Below are 9927 nucleotides of genomic sequence, written 5' to 3'. Positions count from 1 at the left end.
CGCTTCTCACTTTATCCCCTGTCTTCCTTCTGAATGTTGCACAGAAGAAAGCATTTGGAATTCAATCTTTAATTTTTTTATTTCCATAAACATTTTTCTTTTCTTTTTTTTTTTTTATTTTGCTGAACATGTCATTCCATTCCTTCCAACTGTGCTATTTCTACAGTTGCCAATATTCATGTTTTTCAACAAGGACATGGTTTCTGTACAAATATCCAAACACAGTTTCAATGATAATTATGTTTTCCTCTTGCCATTTCCCTTTTGGGGTTAAGGTGAGCATGTAAACCAGATGGTTTTGGCAAAAACAAATTTTTAAACTGATAACCTTGCAAAAGCTATTTCTGCATATCTTAGAAGCTGAAGGAAGATCCTGCATGATTTATAACAGCAGATACAGAACAACAAACAGAACACTATATAAGAAAACAGGCTATTGTTACCTTAATATCGTTATTTATTAATACTTATGCAATATTCAGTAGTGTTTCTCCATCTACTCAAAACAATAGCTCTAATTACTTGAACTGCTCCATAACTTATTTTTTTTTAGGCATGCATGACAATTCAATCTGATTATGTGATTCAAACAGGAGGAAAACATATAACTAGTCATTTCTTATGTCCTATTTATGCAAATATATTAAGCTAACCAGTAGACCCGCTATTTATAGCCAATACCTTAATCTTGCAAGTAAGAAGGTAGTAAAAATGCTAGGAAATGCTTGTTAAGTCAGATGAGAGCATCAGCTGTTTAAAACAGCTTACTTAGCTCAATGAAACAAATTATATGTAGTGTTCCTCCTGTTCTGATCCATGCTAAAATAAATTAGCTTTTTACATGGGGCTGTGTAGAGAACGCATTTAAGTACAAGGAAAAACACTGCTTTTTAAAGGATTGTAGTAATCTTTTTCTCTGTGCCCAGGGATCAAAAAAGAAAGGATTAAAATATTCTCAGTATTCCCCTTCACAGAGAAAAGTGTGGAAACACTGCAAATGACAGCAGTCCGACACAGGCCCCTAAAGCACTGTTTTGGTTTTGGCCAATGATTTTTTCCCCTCATTTTTTCTCTAGCACAGTGCTGCCTCTTGCTCAAGCCACTTGTAGGATTTGATTATATTCTTTTGGACTGTTTAAAGAATGAAGCAGTTTTTGTCAGTAATATAAAATTAAACTGTCATTTTCAGTAGTTTATAATTTCAGGTGTTAATTATATACATAATAGTGGTCATGAAAGAAATCTGTAGAAATAACAAAGGGTCAAATTTAAAAGCAATAATAAATATTATTTTTACATTCTAGGAAAAACTCCACCCCAGCAATACATATAATCCAATTATTAAAGAAACTAAGATTAAAGAAGTTTCTTGAGAAAAATAAAAGGTCTCCTATGATAAGCAGTTCTTACCTAATCAAAATTCTTCTTCCAAGTCTTGCAAAATGTAGGAAATCCAAACGCTATGTGCTGATGTTGCCAGAGGACAATCAAAGGTTGTCATATAATTCTCCCTTCATTCCCATTACAGAAATTGCACCGGTACCCCTAGGTAAAGTTTGTCTATTCTGATCTCTGCCAATTGAAGGGGCTCCTGCAACCTGCCTAAGAGGATTAAAAACCCTTGATCTAATTCGTATCATGTGTTCTTATACCCAGAAAGATCCAATTCTTGCCTTGAACATCAAAACCATTAAAGAGAAGTGGCCTCAAAGGGCAAACAGCCATGCAGACCAGGACAAAATTTTTTAAAATTTCAGAAAATAATCAGAGAGCCAGCTATCAAAAGGGGAACTTGCTGGGATAAGGAAGGGGTAGGGGATGAGGAGAAGAATTAATTTTTAACCATCATTTAATACATTTCTAATTTGCACTCAAAACCTGACTGCATTCAAACTACTCTTATTCTGTTAGGGATTCAGGACAGCTCTGCCCAAAGAAGCCAAGAAGCACACCTTAACCTGTAAGCAGATGAAAACAAAGGGCTACCTGTCCAAAGGGGCTACCTGTCCCTTATTTCTGACAATGTCTCATTTAATTTGTAGAATTATAGAATAGTTAGGGTTGGAAAGGACCGTAAGACCATCTAGTTCCAACCCCCTGCCATGGGCACAGATCCCTCATCATAAACCATGTCGCTCAAGGCTCTGTTCAACCTGACCTTGAACACTGTCAGGGATGGAACTTCTACCAGTCCTCTGGGCAACCTTTTCCAGTGCCTCACCACCCTCACAGTAATGCACTTCTTCCTTTTATCTAACTTACACTTCCCCTGTTTAAGTTTAAACCCATTAACCCTTGTCCTACCACTACAACCCCTGATGAAGAGTTCTTCTCCAGCATACTTGTAGGCCACCTTCAGATACCAGAAGGTTGCTATAAGGTCACCACACAGTCTTGTCTTTTCCAGAATAGATATAGGACTGCATAGTTTGATAAATATTCCAGAATATCTGTCCCTTCTTCTCTGTTTTCACAGTTTATACAAATGAGGCATGGAACAGTTTCCCAATAACTAACAGCATAACAGACTTAAAGGCTTCAAGTTCTACTTTCTACCCTTCAGAAAAGATGAACTGTCGCCTTACTTTTATGACCCCAGAGAATGGGATGATTAACTCAGTCAAAATGTGTTTTATCAGGTGAGTCTTGGTAGCTGTAGCAACAAGAGTTATTTAGGACCATCTGAAAGTAACATAATGGAACAATAAAATTCGGTATTTTGTCTGGTGTGTTACTTTAAACAGGATGAATGAAAGACTCATGAAGGGGTCAAAACACTTTATTTTTTTTTGTGTAGCTGCATATTTGTCTTCGCCCATCAGGTTCCTCTCTCTCAGTATGGTGATGGTCCAGATCTGAATGACAGTCCCTCATAGTCTGTTTTTCAGCCTTATCTGGTTTGAAGATTACAGAAATACATGGATAATTCACATTTTAAAATAAGCATTTCAAATATAATATTTATATAAATGTAATATACATAAAACAGTTTTATGCCTTCCTCTTTTTATACTGCATTTTACAATTTTCAAGCATTTATGAAGCCAGAGTGCACAGTACGAAAAAAAGAATATACATTCAAGGCATTAGATTTCATCATTACTCACCCCCATTGAAAGCCCAGACAAATTTGTTTCACTAGTTCAGAAGTATGGTATTCTGCTAAATATAACTTGGTGAGTTGATTCAGTTGGGAAGAGACACCATTATGAAATTTATTGCACAATTTTGTATTCCTCCTCAAATACAGGATGTCTTTGAATGGAGCTCAAAGATTCAATCAAATAAATCAGATTAATCCCTTTTGAAAGGCAGCTCAAGGGGAAAGAGTAACAGTTCTTTATGTCGTGCATTGACACATGTCTGAGCAGTAGGATGGTCAAGAGGCCTGTGAAGCTTGACTGGCATTAATTAATTCACTGTCTGTATTAAGTTTTCACTTCCAAATCCACAAACATGATGGGAAGACTTGGATTTACTACAAAAATGTGGTATGAACACATTGCTTCAATACACATATTCAGAACCCTATATGTATTCAGAACCCTACATACAAAGAGATCTGCTAGTACACAGAACAACACTATGCATATTGCAACAGTTTTTAATACACTGATTTAAAGTCTTTTAGATTTGATTGGTAAGAAACAGGATTAAAAAAGGCCAAAGAGAATATAATCAGTGGCAGAAGTTTTAGTGTATATATATGTGTGTATATATATGTATTCCCTTTACTTGTTCTAAAATCAGTTGATTCTGCAGCAATAAACAAAGCAACTAACATTAGCTCTCCAAGTAACAATCAGGCACTTATAATAGCTACTCTCATGAGGAAAGATGCCAGGCAATGTGTAAAGCCATCCAGATTTTCCCCCCAAACTAAGGAATGTTCACTCAATCCAGTCAAAATTAACTAAACTAGTACAAAAAAATATCCACAGTGTATTAAATATAGCTTTTCCTGATACTGACAGATCAACTTTTTGGGTTGAAACACTTTTAGTCTGTATTTCTAAAGCATTTTCTAACATTTTCTGTATTTTCTTTACTGAATATCTAGGGGTGTTCCAGAAAGAACCCTAAAGTTTTTGAGAGGAGTCTAAATAGCAGCCAAATATACTATAATATCTCAAGTTATAGTACCTCAGTAAAACATTTTTCACTTGGAGTGTAAACCTGGTTTCTTTCAAGGGCTGATTTCAAATAGCAGTGTTCACCCCAACCAGTTAAAGAAATGGCTTTTTAAAAAGCTTTTTTTTTTTTTTTTTTTAAAAGTATAGCATGAGAAATTAGAGTTCTGAAAGAGTAGAAAGTAGTCAGGAAAATACCAAGACATGAGTCATGACTCATTGATTGTTAAGTCTAGAAATCTGGTAAGCATGATCACATGGAACAATTGACCACAATAGCTGTTAGTAAGTTTTCAGAAATCACACATCTCTCTATCCATTTTTTCCAGTTCATTATAGGAGCAATTGTACTTCAAGACCAATTGCCATCACTGGACCAAAGAACAAGAATATATGTAGCAGCTCAAGGAAGGTGCTATCTTTGAATCTCATAAAAAAATCTTTCGTTTTGGTAAAATATGATGTCAAGGGCTGTAAGAATTAGCTACACCCACAAAATCAGATATAATCATGTGTGTTCATGGAGAAGATTGATCCAATTAGTATCTCTTCTGACTGGATTTCAAAATGACCTGCTGTGTATGTGGAAGTCATTTGCTCAAGTCAGGAGGTTCTGACTACTCCTGGAAGAGACAGTTGTGGCTAGAAAATAAAAAATAAAAAGAAATAAATTAAAAAAAATAAAAATTGAGCATTTCCTTGACTATCTATGATGTTGCATGTGATCCTGAGAATGTCTGCTTGTCCAAGAGTCAAGACTGGGTTTTAGATGCTAGGATTGTGAATTTGTTTCTGACCTGAAATTTATTACATTTCCCATTCCTATAGCAAAAGTATACACTTGAATCAATTTTTCTTTTGCTGCTATTCAGCTCAGGTCTCCCTTGATGCCTGAAGTATGAAACAAGCAAGTGTGAGAAACTTCACTTCTCTGTATGATAGATACCACCAAAATCAGTTCAGTTGTTTTCAGTCTAAGTAGGTCCAGTCATTGATTAACAAGTTCTGCCATAATAATCAAGGAATTATTTCCTTTCTGTAATTTAAACATGCAATACCTTGTTTGCTTTTCTGACCAGCACTAAACCAGGCAAAAAACCTTGTTTGCACCCAGAACTGTTGTATTGTTTTCCCTTTCCAAATTCATTAACTGTTTGATAACATTAATAATGCATCTGCATGTTTTATCTTTTATCTTTTATCCTTCTACCATTTCACATAGCTCTTCAAGTTCCTTCCAACAACTTTTGCTATTCAACCAAGTAAATCTGAATCATCTTATCTGCCTATTTTTACTCATATTGTTTAGCACTCTGCCTTAGCTCATCAAAACGCATTTAAACCAAGCCACTCCTGAACAAAACTGGAGGCTCTCTGAGAAATGCTCACCATGTAGAAAAATTATCACTCCATTCCTAACTTGCTTTTTTAGTAGTTTCTTAATCAATATTTTTCTTTAACCATCTTAGACATATTGCACTGAAGACGAGGAAGCTTGGTTAAATACAACAAACAAATGCAGCAGAAAAAACCCAAAACAAAACCAAAACCCACAAAACAATTTCAAGTATTCAAAGCATGGACTGGTTACACAAAATCTATTATCTTTCTTAAAAAAAAAAAAAATACTAAATTCATAATTAACTAAAATGGATAAATAAGGAGACTTGACTCTCATGTTAATATTTTCTATTAATAAGCTGAAATAAGGGTTTTTCATAGAAAAAAAATAAATATTTTAATGAAAATAACTGTGTTTAATATTCTTATGAAATAAATGAGATTCTTTGCTCTTTCAGAATGTAGCCCAAATGAAATTTTTTAAGGATAAGAATGATAAATTACTTTAAATGAAGCATTGTACAACCATGAACTACCACAGAAAAAGAAAATTGCTTTGATTGGATTTACATACACTGGGCATCTGCATTCAAATAAAGATTCAGAACTTCTATTCACACATTATACTCTGAAATAAGACTAAAATCTTCTGAGTTTCAGTAATAGCTGTCATATTTGTGCTTCCAATTTACATGACTTTGCATTATTTTGAATAATTTTTTTAAATTAAAGTTTTGAGATACATATTCCTAGCTTTCCATTTTTCAACACTTGCATAAAATTTTTCTTCTTCCCATTCTCAGAAGTATAATTCCTGGTATTGTGGCAATTATTTTGTTCCAGATGCAATAGTCGTCCTTTTTTAGGTTTTCATATTGCAAATAGCCCTAAACACTACCTATGTATCGCTTGGGTTAATTCCTGGTTTGGTTTTGTTCTTTTTGGTTTCTTTTTTGATTTGTTTTTTTTGTTTTTTGTTTTTTTTAATTTGTTTGTTTTGTTTTTTTCCCTCTGCTTTTTTAATTATTACAATATTTAGATCTTTCTTAGCCTTTATTTCATTATAGTTTAAGAAAAATACATTAATTATATGTCCAGGCCAAGCTTTTGAAGATAAATATGACACTCCCTCTGTTCTCTAAAGTTGACACCATATTCTTCCCCAGTATTAAATGTTTTACCCAAAGCTGTTTTGAAGTCTCTGAACTGAAAATGAAAAATTGCAGGAAAAGCTTTTGTACAGAGAATTTAACCCTTATTTTCTGAACAGATCAGATTACCTGCCCAGAAAGTAATGTTAAATAATAATAACCCTGATATCAGCTGATACTTACATTAAACACTGAAGATTTAGCTGGAGAGGGTGCTGGGCCATCTAGCCTAGGCCATGCTTTGCCGAGAAAGGATGGACCGGATGATCCTTGAGGTCCCTTCGAACACTATATTCTATGATTCTATGACATGTTGGGTGATGTACATAGAGTCCAAAAAAAACCACCAGCATTTTTTCATAAAGCTTGATTCATGCCCAGTCATCAACATCTATATTAATTCATTATTTTCTTTGTTCTCTTATGGCACTTTCAAAGGTTAGAGCTTCATAGCCTGTAGAAAAAGCTGAAACACATCAAAGCCAGAAACTTATCATTTATGTACCACCATTTAGGATATAAAAGTACGTATTATTTATTCAAATACAGAAATCATACGTTAAATATGCATGAACGTAAAATGGAGGTTAAGACAATTTTCCTGCTATTCCTGTGGAAGTGGTTTTGGTCTCTTCCACTTTCAGTGGTTTTCATGAGTCATATATATATTTCACAGTAGCCAGAAGCTTGGAGGAGTCCCTCCTATTTGCTGCTTCTTATCCAGCTACTTTAACAGCGAGATCAAGCTTTATTGTCTCTTGAAACATAGGTCAGAGTTTTGGGTGAATTTCTGAAATATTTAAAAAAGACTTACAATTATGATTAGTAGTACAGTACAATATTCAGTAAAAGTTTTCTTCTCCAAGTCCTTGAGAGGTAAGTTTGATAAAAAAAAATAAACTTAATTGAAAAGCTTCCTTTGCAAAATGAACACCTTCTCATGCTACAAGTATTTTTAAAGGCTTGCAGAGGGAAAATAAAAAGCAGGCTGAGAGTAAATGCAACACTATATACATTTTTTTACTTAATAGTTGTAAGTTTTTGACCACACGTCTCATACAGAGGGAAGTGAAATTACCTATCTTTCTAACAAAAATAAGAAAGAATTTTACAATGCAAAATCAGATAAAATAGCTAAAATAGCAATGGCAGTTGCAAAAAATAAGTTACACATATGCGTGCACACACACAAATCCAAGTTGGATAGACAAGTAAAAGCATTCCAAGAATATTATGGAGTAACTTGAACATTTATGTGCCACAAATACAGCACTGTAAATCTTTTTTTTATAGAATGGATATTTATGGACTGTAGGAAGGAACAAACTTTTCTACAGTTTTATACAATCTCTGAACATTGCAACACATTGCACTTTTCACAGATGTGAAGACCAAATTCACACCTAATGTTGATTGATATATATAAACTATTTTTATGGGAGAGCAGTAGCTGGTGTTTCCTGCTCACGAAAAAGGGGAGAGAAGGCTAGCAAGATACAACAAATTACAAGAGATAGAAGTACATTAATCAAGGCAGGCAGCAGTACACTGACTGACAAATACAAGGTATGTATGCTACTACAATCACAGCACCAGAAACCTCTAAAATATAAAGTGGAAAGTTGCTGTCTTATGGAATATGACAAAGATAGCACTGGCAAAACTTGAAAGTTTAGAAATAATCAACTAGAAAAGCAGTAGTGAAACCAAGTACAGAAGGAAATGTTGATATCTAAAGTGGCAAGTGCAGGAAAAAGTGGGATTGGTATTTGCTGATAAAGTAGAAAAAAAATAATCAATTTCAACATCAGCTGTCTTGTAGGAGTAACTCACCTTTATATTATCTTTTTGTCAGAGGCATCATGTGGAATCAGAGCACCAGTCTGAAAGACACCAACAGAGATATACACACTGAGAAATGGATGAGCAAAGACAACAGGGAGTTACTGGAAAGTCACGTAGCAGAAAGACACTTCATAATTATATTAGAAGAAATCTTTTTCATCCCACTGTGTCATTTTTGTTCCCTTCTGGATAGTTAACCTGAATCCCTACACTCTCTTCCTTCAGAAAAATTCTCAGGAGAGATCTGTTGCAAATTAGGTGAAGACCTCTTCCTTTAGAGTCAATATTAACTCTGTTTGCAGGAAGATCGCGTAAAATCCCAGTATTATTAGTGTCAGTTGCTTACACCATGAATCCTGAAATATGAAACTGTACAGGTCAGCTATATCACCGGTACAAAGAAGCTCATGCCTGGGCCATTTCAAGCTCCCTGCTCTATTACTAACACACACAGTCGTGCATCATTTCAGCCTTCATGCTATGCTTGCTTTTTAAGAGATTCAAAAGCATGTGCTCAGTTGCATGTCATCAGTTGAAATAAGAATTGAAGGCATTCCAAAATACATGTCTGACTAAGTTGTCTCAGTGGAAAATGTCAGTGCAGCGTGTACAAAGCAAAAAAGACAATTAGGTCTTGGGAAGACAATGTCAACATGAGTAGTTAATCCACAATGTCCAGAATCCCACCCATGTGTAGCACATGTATTTACTCTAGAGAAGAAACAGTTGCCCCACTGAAACCAAGAACAGAAATTTCCTAAAATTCAATAGGGTGCAAATTTTCTCAGTAATTGCTGAGAAAATTTGTGTTTTGTAATATCTAAGGAAAGCACATACTACATATGTGAGTTTATACAGATAATTCTGATCTTGAAAACAGGAAGTCTTTTTATTGAATTACTACTTATGTCATTTCCAATGCCATACCTGCACAAAACTTCCTCGGCTGCTTCCATTTCAGAACAAAAATGTAGTTACTTTAAGACACCAACCTCTACTACTTGTATGTGAAAGATTGCTCAGTGTATAGTCATCAATTTCATTAATCATAAATAATTTACAGAATGAAAGTCAGGTAGTGTTTTCTATTGTCTTTCAAGCATTCACTTATTGTTGCTAATCATCAATAAGTAGGGTTTTTTTGTTGTTTTTTTTTATTATGACCTCAAAACTTGTCCTGCAAGACCAATTTGTTGTTTGCTATTAATTACTTGCTGTTTGTCAGAGCAAAGCCCCATGTCCTGAGAGGAGCACTTGTGTGCTCCTGGTGCTTTGCAGACACTTTCCCTTCTTATTTTGATGCACTTCAAAACTTGGTGTAAACAGCAATACCTGGCAAAATTAGATTTCATGGTCCAGTTGTCGAAGGAATAACAGCAATCTATTTGACAAATGCAAAGACCTGCCAGTGGGGGAATTACCGGTGACTGTCATAGATGACAAGTGTTAATTAATGGCTT

At 34.7% G+C, this 9927-nt stretch overlaps 1 long non-coding RNA gene across 1 annotated transcript; it reads right to left on the bottom strand.

Moving 5' to 3' along the window:
• Positions 1 to 6462: 6462 nt before the first annotated feature.
• Positions 6463 to 9571, bottom strand: LOC134155702 (uncharacterized). The gene is made up of 2 exons (XR_009961684.1): positions 8456 to 9571; positions 6463 to 7088 (listed from the first exon to the last, which is right to left on the bottom strand). It is a non-coding gene; the product is annotated as an uncharacterized LOC134155702 (long non-coding RNA).
• Between the last annotated feature and the right edge of the window lie 356 nt (positions 9572 to 9927).

This window comes from Pezoporus occidentalis, unplaced genomic scaffold, assembly GCF_034315485.1.
Source record: "Pezoporus occidentalis ecotype Australia unplaced genomic scaffold, CSIRO_AGI_Poc_V1 ctg8, whole genome shotgun sequence".
NCBI classification, from domain to species: Eukaryota; Metazoa; Chordata; class Aves; order Psittaciformes; family Psittacidae; genus Pezoporus; species Pezoporus occidentalis.
This window is presented reverse-complemented; position numbering and strand designations above follow the sequence as displayed.